Source organism: Oryctolagus cuniculus, chromosome 4, assembly GCF_964237555.1.
Source record: "Oryctolagus cuniculus chromosome 4, mOryCun1.1, whole genome shotgun sequence".
In the NCBI taxonomy this organism is placed as follows: Eukaryota; Metazoa; Chordata; class Mammalia; order Lagomorpha; family Leporidae; genus Oryctolagus; species Oryctolagus cuniculus.
Genome location: NC_091435.1, coordinates 68,370,783 through 68,379,642, shown reverse-complemented (window position 1 = coordinate 68,379,642; position 8,860 = coordinate 68,370,783). Strand labels below are relative to the sequence as shown.

The window sequence follows — 8,860 nt, the reverse complement described above, 5'->3', positions numbered from 1 at the left end:
AGGCCAGGGCATTAACCCGCTGTGCCACAGTCCCTGAGCTTAATCAATTATAGTATGGCAATTAATGGTAAAACTTGTTTTGAAGCAGTACTTTATACTTTATATGTCTATGTAGGTGCAAACTGTTGAAATATTTACTTAGTATAAAGGTGGTCTTCTGTATATAAAGATAATTTTAAAAGATTCTTAATGAAGAATGGGATGGGGAGAGTGAGTAGGTGGGGGACAGGAGTGGGAGTGGGAAGGTGGATATGAGGGGAAGAACCGCTATATTCCTAAAGCTGTACCTATGAAATTTATATTTATTAAATAAAAGCTTTCTAAAAAATAAAAAAGATGACTATGATAAATCTTGACTTCTCCAAACCCTGAGTCTTCAATCTGCAAAAATATTTTTGTCTATAGTCTGTGTCACATCATTTTCAGGCAAGAATTCTTGACTTTTTAGAGGATCACAAATCTATTTGAGATTGTAACAAAAGTTTTGGGTCCTCATATCAGTTTTAGGCATCAATCATGTATTTGGCAAATATTTACTGAGCACCTAATCTTTGTAAGGTACTGTATTTAATGTAAGAGATGCAATTTTGAACAATAAAGATCCTTCTTGCACTCATGGACATTATAAGTAAAGTAGGTGGAATTTAAGTGGACAATTACATACTTATTCATTTTTGGCTGATGTTCTGGTTCAAGGAGAGGATAGTAAGTATCTGAATTAGTATAGAGGGAGAAATTCTAGAAGGTTCCTTTTAGGAAATTGCATCAGCTAAGATCCGATGAATCAGTAGAATTTAGCTAGGTAAATAGTGGTGAGGCTGAGATGGGGAAAACTCTCCAACTAGACTGAAGAACATGTATTAAGGCCCAAAGGTAAGAGGGAGAAAGTCATATTCAAGAAATGAAAGGCAACTGATTGTGAAGATGGTCCTGAGTCTTCTACCTTTCATTTTAATCCTTTGCCATGTGCCTTTGAAATCCTTCTCACTAGTCCATTTTGGCCACAGATGGAGACCCAGCTGGAATTAGCAGAGAAGCAGAGCAGAATTATAGCTATTTGGAAGGCCAAGCCAGCTCACTGCAGTCTTCCCCTTCCTCCCTCCAACTGCAGAAGTTGGGCGGTGCTTGTGCTGAGCTTGAAAGTACTGTTTGCAGCAGCAGCACCAGCCAGCACTCAGGACACACCTGTCTGCTTCTTGCACTGGGAGATGGTGACACACGGCTGTTATGGGTTGGCTGCCAGCAATCAGCCAAGCCGCAATAAGAAGAAACCAGAATTGTCGCCAACCAGGTGGCACAGCAATAAAGATCTGTATGTCGTCAGGTATGAGGCTAAGGATGAGTCCAGAAATCTCTTGGAGGTTGCCATGGAGAACAGCATGATCATCAACATAATGGAATATGGTTCACAGCAAGTGGCAGACTTGACGCTGAGCTCATGTGATTATATAAATGCTGAAGCGTGGGTGACTTCCACTGGACTTACAAGAACACTGAGGAGTTTCGGTATCATACTGTGTCTGGAATCATCACACCCACCTAAGAGCTCCGGGAAAAGGCTAGTATAAACTGTCTCCACAGGGAGCTTCCTGCCATAGCTAGAGAGGCGGACACACTCTAGAATCCCTCCCACCTCCAAAACCCACACACTAGCCAGCAGCCTCCCTGGTGTGATCCCCTAGGCCTGTGCCTTGTCAGATAAGAAGACCTAGGCACTTTGGATGCAGAAAAGTCATAGGGTTGTGGACTCCCTGAGATATGATTTCCCAAGACCAATTATTGATCCATCCTCTGATCTTCCAAGCCAGCTTCCTCTAGGTGCTGTGCTCCCAAGAGCTCACTTTGACTCCTTTGGACCCATTGGAACCAACACAGAGGGACCTAACCCAGGATGTCACCCCCTGCAGGCTCTGATGACATTTCCTTGTGCAAGTCTCTAGAATGCAGCAGGTCAGCCTTTCTTTTACTCTCTTGGAGCTAGCTATCACCATTAATTCTATGAGCAACATTTTTTTATGGTTATGGAGGCAAGGTACCCCACTCCTTGTCAGAGCCAAGGCACCTGCTGCAGCTCTCCACCTGGTTATATATGGGTCCCAAAGAAAACATCAGTATGTCTCTCACCAGTAGCCCTTCCCCTCTTCCCAAGGGAGTCTCAGCAACATGAACCCTTGACCAAATGCAGTTATGGTTACAATGCTAGATGAATAGAATGCATTTTGAATATTATTATTAAGAACCAAATGTCAATACAACATTAACGTTGCCAATATAATTAAGAAAGAATTTCTCCCCCTAAAAATGTGTCATCTATTTCTGTACTTCTTGAATATGTTTGGACTTACTTGTTTTGATGAATAGGATGTGGTGGAAGTGACATTTGCCAGTTCCAAGCATAGGCCTCATATGTTCCCTTGATTTCTCTTGTTTCTTCTCTGATTGCCACAGGAGCATGAACAGGGTGGCCTACTGGAGGATGAGAGACATGAGGAGAATCCAGTTGCATTAGTTACCCTAAATGTCAGATGGCTGATTCCCAGACACATGAACAGCCTAGCCAAGATCTCAAGATCTGTAGGACTTGCCCAGCAGCCACCATAGAGGCATGAGCAATATGTGAGATTCATATTTCTCTGAGATTTGGTTGTGGTGTGCGACATAATTACAACGTTAGATAACTGACATATCCAACATGGCCTAAGTACACATAGTCAGTGGGAAAGGTACAAGATGAAGATGGTAACTCAGCCAGAGGCCAGACTATTGATCCTGTTACAGATATTAGATTCTGTTCTTTTTTCTTTCTTTAATTTAAAATATACAAAGTTCATGGATTTCAAATATACAGATCTAGAGACATAGTGATACCTACCTTCCCTACCTCCCGTGCTCTTACTCTTCCTCCTCCTTCCTCTCCTATTCCCTCTCTTAATTTTTACAGTGATCTACTCTCAACTCACTTCCTACTCATGAGATTAACTCTACACTAAGTAAAGAGTTCAACAAATAGAAGAAAAAAGCACCGAAGAGCAGTAGAAAGTTATTGGCAGGTATGAATCAGGGGAATAACATTATCCGAATTTATTACCTGTGTACGTGGTAGGAAATGAACGGGCAATATTTAACAGAAGTGATAATAATGTCTAGTATAAAGGCAGTAGCAGTGGAGATGCAGGGATGTGTATTTTATATTTAGGATAAACATAGTAATACTACTCTGATTAATTAAATATGGGGACAGATGGAGAGAGACATAGTAAGCCGGTCTGCCAGATTTCAGGCTTTTGTGCCTGGGCAGGTGATGACACCATCTATTATGTCAGGGGAGACTGGAGGGGGACCAGTTACAGGACTGGAAAGACCAGGAGTTCAGCTTTGGATCTGTTTTGTTTGAGTTATCTGTAAGGCATCAAGTGGAGATGTTTTGTAGACAGTTGGATACATGTACCTGGAGCTGGAAGGAGCGATCTGGCTAGAGCTGTAAGTATATAAGTCATAATTGAAGCCATGGACATGAATGAGTATCTTATGAGAAAAGATGAGAACCTGTTAGAAAATGTTAAGATTAGGTACAGGAAGATGGGCTGCAGAGACTGAAAAGAAAATCAAGAGCAATTGTGTCATGGATGAAAATGGGAAAGACAATTTCAGGGAAGAGAGTCTACTATGATAAGAGGTAAAAGATACTCTCTGAACATAGTTACATGGAGGTCACTAGAGTCCTTTCAGAAAGGAAAAAAATGCACTTACAGTTTTAGGAGGATTGCGCTGTCCCCTTGTTCACCCCTGAAGCCCAGTTTAAGAACATCTATCTATGGCTTCCTAACAGAGATCCAGTAAGCTAACCTAATACAATTCAACATATTAATTCTCTACTCTCACAGGCATCATAAATTATTTAACTGACTTTAAGATCAACTGAAATTAGGCAAATTCTGTGTCCCTAGGCAGCCTAGTGGACCAAAGAAAAAGGTTATAGTGGCCAGCTCTGTGGCTTAGTGGGTAAAACTGCCGCTGGCAATGCTGGCATCCCATATGGGCTCTGGTTCAAGTCCTGGCTGCTCCACTTCTGATCCAGCTCTCTGCTATGGCCTGGGAAAGCAGGAGAAGATGGCCCAAGTCCTTGGGCCCCTGCACCCATTTGGGAGACCCAGAAGAAGCTCCTGGCTCCTGGCTCCTTGCTTCAGATCAGCCCAGCTCTTGCCATTGTGGCCATTTAGGGAGTGAACCATCTGATAGAAGATCTCTCTCTCTCTCTCTCTCTCTCTCTCTCTCTTTCTCTCTCTCTGCTTCTGCCTCTCTGTAACTCTGCCTTTCAAATAAATAAATAAATAAATAAATCTTTTTTTAAAAAGTAGTTATATAAACATGGTAGCTACTTTATTTGCCTTTAGGGAAGTCTGTTCCTCTGTAAGTATAGAATAACATTATACATTATAAATCAACAACAGGGAGTTGGGTGCACAGACACAAAAGTCTGCCTTGAATTTCTAATCTATTTTCCAGAAATCATCAACAATGACTTCTTCCTTCCCTGGAAACTAATTCTCCTGTTGCGACATGATGGTGTTATTCTTAATCCAAGCTGATATGTTAGACAACAAGGTGAGTAAAACCTGGAGCTGCTGAGAAGTGATTCCTGAAGACAATGCTCAGAAACACGTGCATCTGTTTAAATGTGAGTTTAAGATACTTGCATTCCTGCCACACAATGAATTATCTCCCTCCGGATCATTCAACCACTGAGCCACAATTCTGATAACTGGAACCAACTATTTTGTAACTCAGCCCTTCCCACTCTTGAATAGCTCCAATAATTAGAAAGTTCATCATTTTACTTTCTCCCTGTTGGTTCTAATTCTGTTCTCTAGATTTTTGCATTAGCTTCTTATGGCTACCATAGCAAACTGCCACGACTTTAGTGACTTAAAACAACAGCAATTTATTCACTCACATTTCTGAAGGCTAGAAGTCCAAATACAAGGAATAAGCAGAGCTGCATTCTTCCTGGAGATTGACTGTTGCTTTCTTTTCTTTTGATTTATTTATTTGAGAGATAGAGTTACAGAGAGAGAGAGAGAGAGAGAGATTTTCCATCTGCTGGTTCACTCTCCAAATGGCTGCAATGGCCAAAGTTATGCCAATCTGAAACTAGGAGCCAGAAGCAGGGGCCCAAGCACTTGGGCCATCTTCTACTGCTTTCCCAGGCCATAAGCAGAGAGCTGGATCAGAAGAGGAGCAGCTGGGACACAAACCTGTGCCCATATGGGATGCTGGCACCAGAGGCGGAGGCCTAACCTATGACGCCACAGCACTGGCCCCTGACTCTTTCTTTTCCCTTTCAGCTTTTGGTGGTTCCAGTCATTCCTTGGCTCGTGGACATGTTATTCCAACCTCGGCTTCAATGATAACATTTTTTAAAAAAATTTATTTATTTATTTGAAAGAGTTACAGAGGGAGAGGGAAAGAGAGTGCTCTTCCACACTCTGGTTCATTCCCAAAAGGCTGCAATAGCCGGGCTGGGCCAGACCAAAACCAGAAGCCAGGACCTTCTTCTCGGTCTCCTATGTGGATGCAAGGGCCCAAGGACTTGGGCGATCTTCTGCTGCTTTCCCAGGCACATTAGCAAGGAGCTGGATCAGAAGTAGAGCAGTAGGGACTCAAATCATACAGGATACCACCACTGCAGATCATGGCTTTACCAGCTATGCCACAGCACCAGCCCCTCATGGTTACATTTTTTGTCCCTTCTGCTCTGTGTGTCTCTTTCCAGCACACACTGTATGGAATTAGGGTGTATTCAGTTTAATCCAGAATGATCTCATCTCAAGATCCTTCCTTCTAATTATGCCTGCTCTGACCCAGTTTTCCAAATAAGGTCATAGAAACAGGTTCTGGAGATGGCAATGTGACCCTCTATTTTGGGGAAGACAATTCAATGCCACCACAACCACCAAAGAATACATATATTTCCTCTTCCAGAAAACTGCCCTTCCACTGTTTGAAAAGAGCTGTTATGCTGCTCTTACTCAGATTAAGTAGAAATTGACAGACATTACTAAAGACAGTTCTCGGCATGTGCTAAGACAGTATTACCATATGATAGTTTCTATTTTTTCTCCTCCTTCCTGTCCATTTCCCTCTGTGTATTATAACTAGTGGTGATCTGTTTTACTCACTGCCTCAGGAAAATATGCAGCAGCAGAACCATTAGAATCTATTTTTATTTTACAAAATACTGAAATCTCAAGCTGTTCAGAGAAGAAAAGTATGCATATGTGTGCAGAGAGAAAGAACGAAGCAGAGGCAGGGAGCAGGTCTATAGATGGGTAGATGCAAGGGTGCTCCAACTGTCTATGGTAGCTGAGGACTCCGTAGGAGCCAGTCTCAACCAAAGAACTACAATTCAAACTCCTTTGGCTTTGGGGGCAAAGCCATGCCCTTCTGAGGAAAGCAAAATGACACTATTTCCTTTTGAAAGAAAGCTCTTGGAATGCAATTGAGGCCTGGCACATTCTAAACACTTGATCAGAGGGATACTAACTCTTTACCCATAATCACAATCTTTGTGATCTGACCCATCCGGCCACAAAGCTGAGCATTCCCACTGATGCAATATCGTCTGCAGTGGCTAGTGTGTCTTGCAACTGCTGTAACTGCCTCTGTGGGAATTCCCATGATCAGCTTGCATAAGAAAGTAAAACTCTGGCCTAATTTATGAGACTATACAGCACAAAGGTGCATAGTCTCAATGGTGCACCCAATAGTATGCTTATACTTTTCCTCCATTACTAATCATGCTGAGTGAAGTTACATATGAGAACCTTCCAGTCAAAAGCAAAGATCTTAAGTGACTTATCACCCTTCACCTGTGAAACATAGGAGTCAGCTATGGTACATTTTGAGGGACTTGGGCTCGCTGATTGTACTATTATCTAACAGGGGCCCACATACCACTGAATGTGGAAAAATGTGAGACACCTGATATAGCAACAACTCCTGTCTCGTTGTGCCACGGAACAATGACAAAAACAAAAAATTCACCTTGTTTATTCATTTGACATAAGATGCCATTGGCCAGAATAAAATATGTCAAATTTCTGGCTTTAGGATAACTTTTAGTCTAAGGAATCAGATACCTGACTGAGAAAAATATACATCAAGCAACTGAGTCCATGCAGCATTAGAACTCACTTCGTTTTAGTCTGGGCGTCAAGGTGCAGCTTGAACACCCTGTGCTGGAAAGTCTTCTGTGGTGTGATCACAGCCTGTCTTTCCTGCTGGTTTCATGCTGCTCTCCTCATGCCCATCCACACTCCCAGACCGCATGCTTCTGGCCCTTAGCCTCACCTGGTGTCCCATAGCTGCTCCCTCCTCATGTGCTGCTCTGTTTATTGGAATATTTATTTGCTGTACTCCATCACTGATCTGGTTTATATGATGATTTCCCTAAGCATATCTAAAGAAAGGGTCTTTTAAAATATATTTTGTATAATTGAGGCCAAGTATCATACCTTTCTCTTAATTGATGCTCCACGAATATTTTTTGAATAGAAAAATTCATGGCTATGAAAAATTACCAAAAATGCATCCTCCATTTAAGGTTCCATTACTAGACAAAATAGTGCAGTGGACTGTTCAATAACCAAAGCTTGGAATTTAGGTTTTACTTCCTGAAGACATTCTCCGAGGCTCTAATCAAAAACACTTCCAAAAGTTTTAACACATTCAAAATTATTTTCATCTAATAATATCTAGTTTTGTCAGTTTTCTAAAATATATTTTTATTTGTTTGAAAGGCAGAGAGAGAGAGAGAGAGAGAGAACACGCATTTTTATCCACTGATCATTCCCCAAATGCTTGCAGCAGCCAGGGCTGGGCTAGGCCAAAGCTAGGAGCCTTAATCTTCATCTGAGTCTAGCACACAGTGGTAGGGACTTGAGTACTCGAGCATCCTTAAGAGCTATCAGGGTGCACATTAATAGAAAGCTGGATCAGAAACAGAGGTGAAACTTGGACCTGGCACTCTGATGTGGGATACAGGTGTCTCAAGTGGTAGGTTAGCTGCTATGATTCAATGTTGTTTGGTTTTTGGGGGGTTGTTGCAAATATTAAATGATACAATGTCTAAACAACAGTGAGCATTGGCAAAGGAATTGTCAACACTCACCTCATATTAATACCATATCAATTTATTTAAGGATTAATTTTTGTTTTCTCTCCTTTTCCCAAAAGCAACTTGAAGTAATTTCAAAATATTGATGCTTAGAAAGAAGCAAATTTGGAAAATGAAGCCAACTAAAAGGTGCATACTCATATGATAACCATAGTGGTCAATACAATTCCATCAATTGAGCACATCACATTTGGTTTTTACAAAAATACCAATAGTAAATTCAGTAATAAGCAATTTTAGATGGAGGGATAATGGGTTATTTAAAAAAATTCAGGGGTCAGCGCTGTGGCATGATGGGTAGCCACTGCCTGCAGCACCAGCATTTTAGGGAGTTAACCAGAGGATAGAAGATCTCTCTCTCTCTTTAACTCTGCCTTTCAAATAAATAAAATAAAATAAATCTTAAAAAAATTAGTCATATATGTAGTTAGAATAAGAATATGCAAATTCCTTCAGGAAAATAATTTTTCAATATTGATTTTCTCTTGGAATACTGTGTTAGCTTTTTGTTACTATAATGAAACACCTGGAAGAATTTAACTTTATAAAGAGAAAGGGATTATTTCAGATCACAGTCCAAGATTGGGTGGCTCCATTGGCTTGGCACCTGGTAATTGTGGTCTTTTGGGCAGAATCCAAGGTGGCTCAAATGGCAAGAGAAGCATGTGTGTCTCTATGTCTCCA

The 8,860-nt window shown here is 41.3% G+C and overlaps 1 pseudogene; it reads left to right on the top strand.

The window, feature by feature from the left end:
- Nucleotides 1-1,007: 1,007 nt before the first annotated feature.
- Nucleotides 1,008-1,940, top strand: LOC100349168 (proteasome inhibitor PI31 subunit pseudogene; annotated as a pseudogene).
- Nucleotides 1,941-8,860: the final 6,920 nt, after the last annotated feature.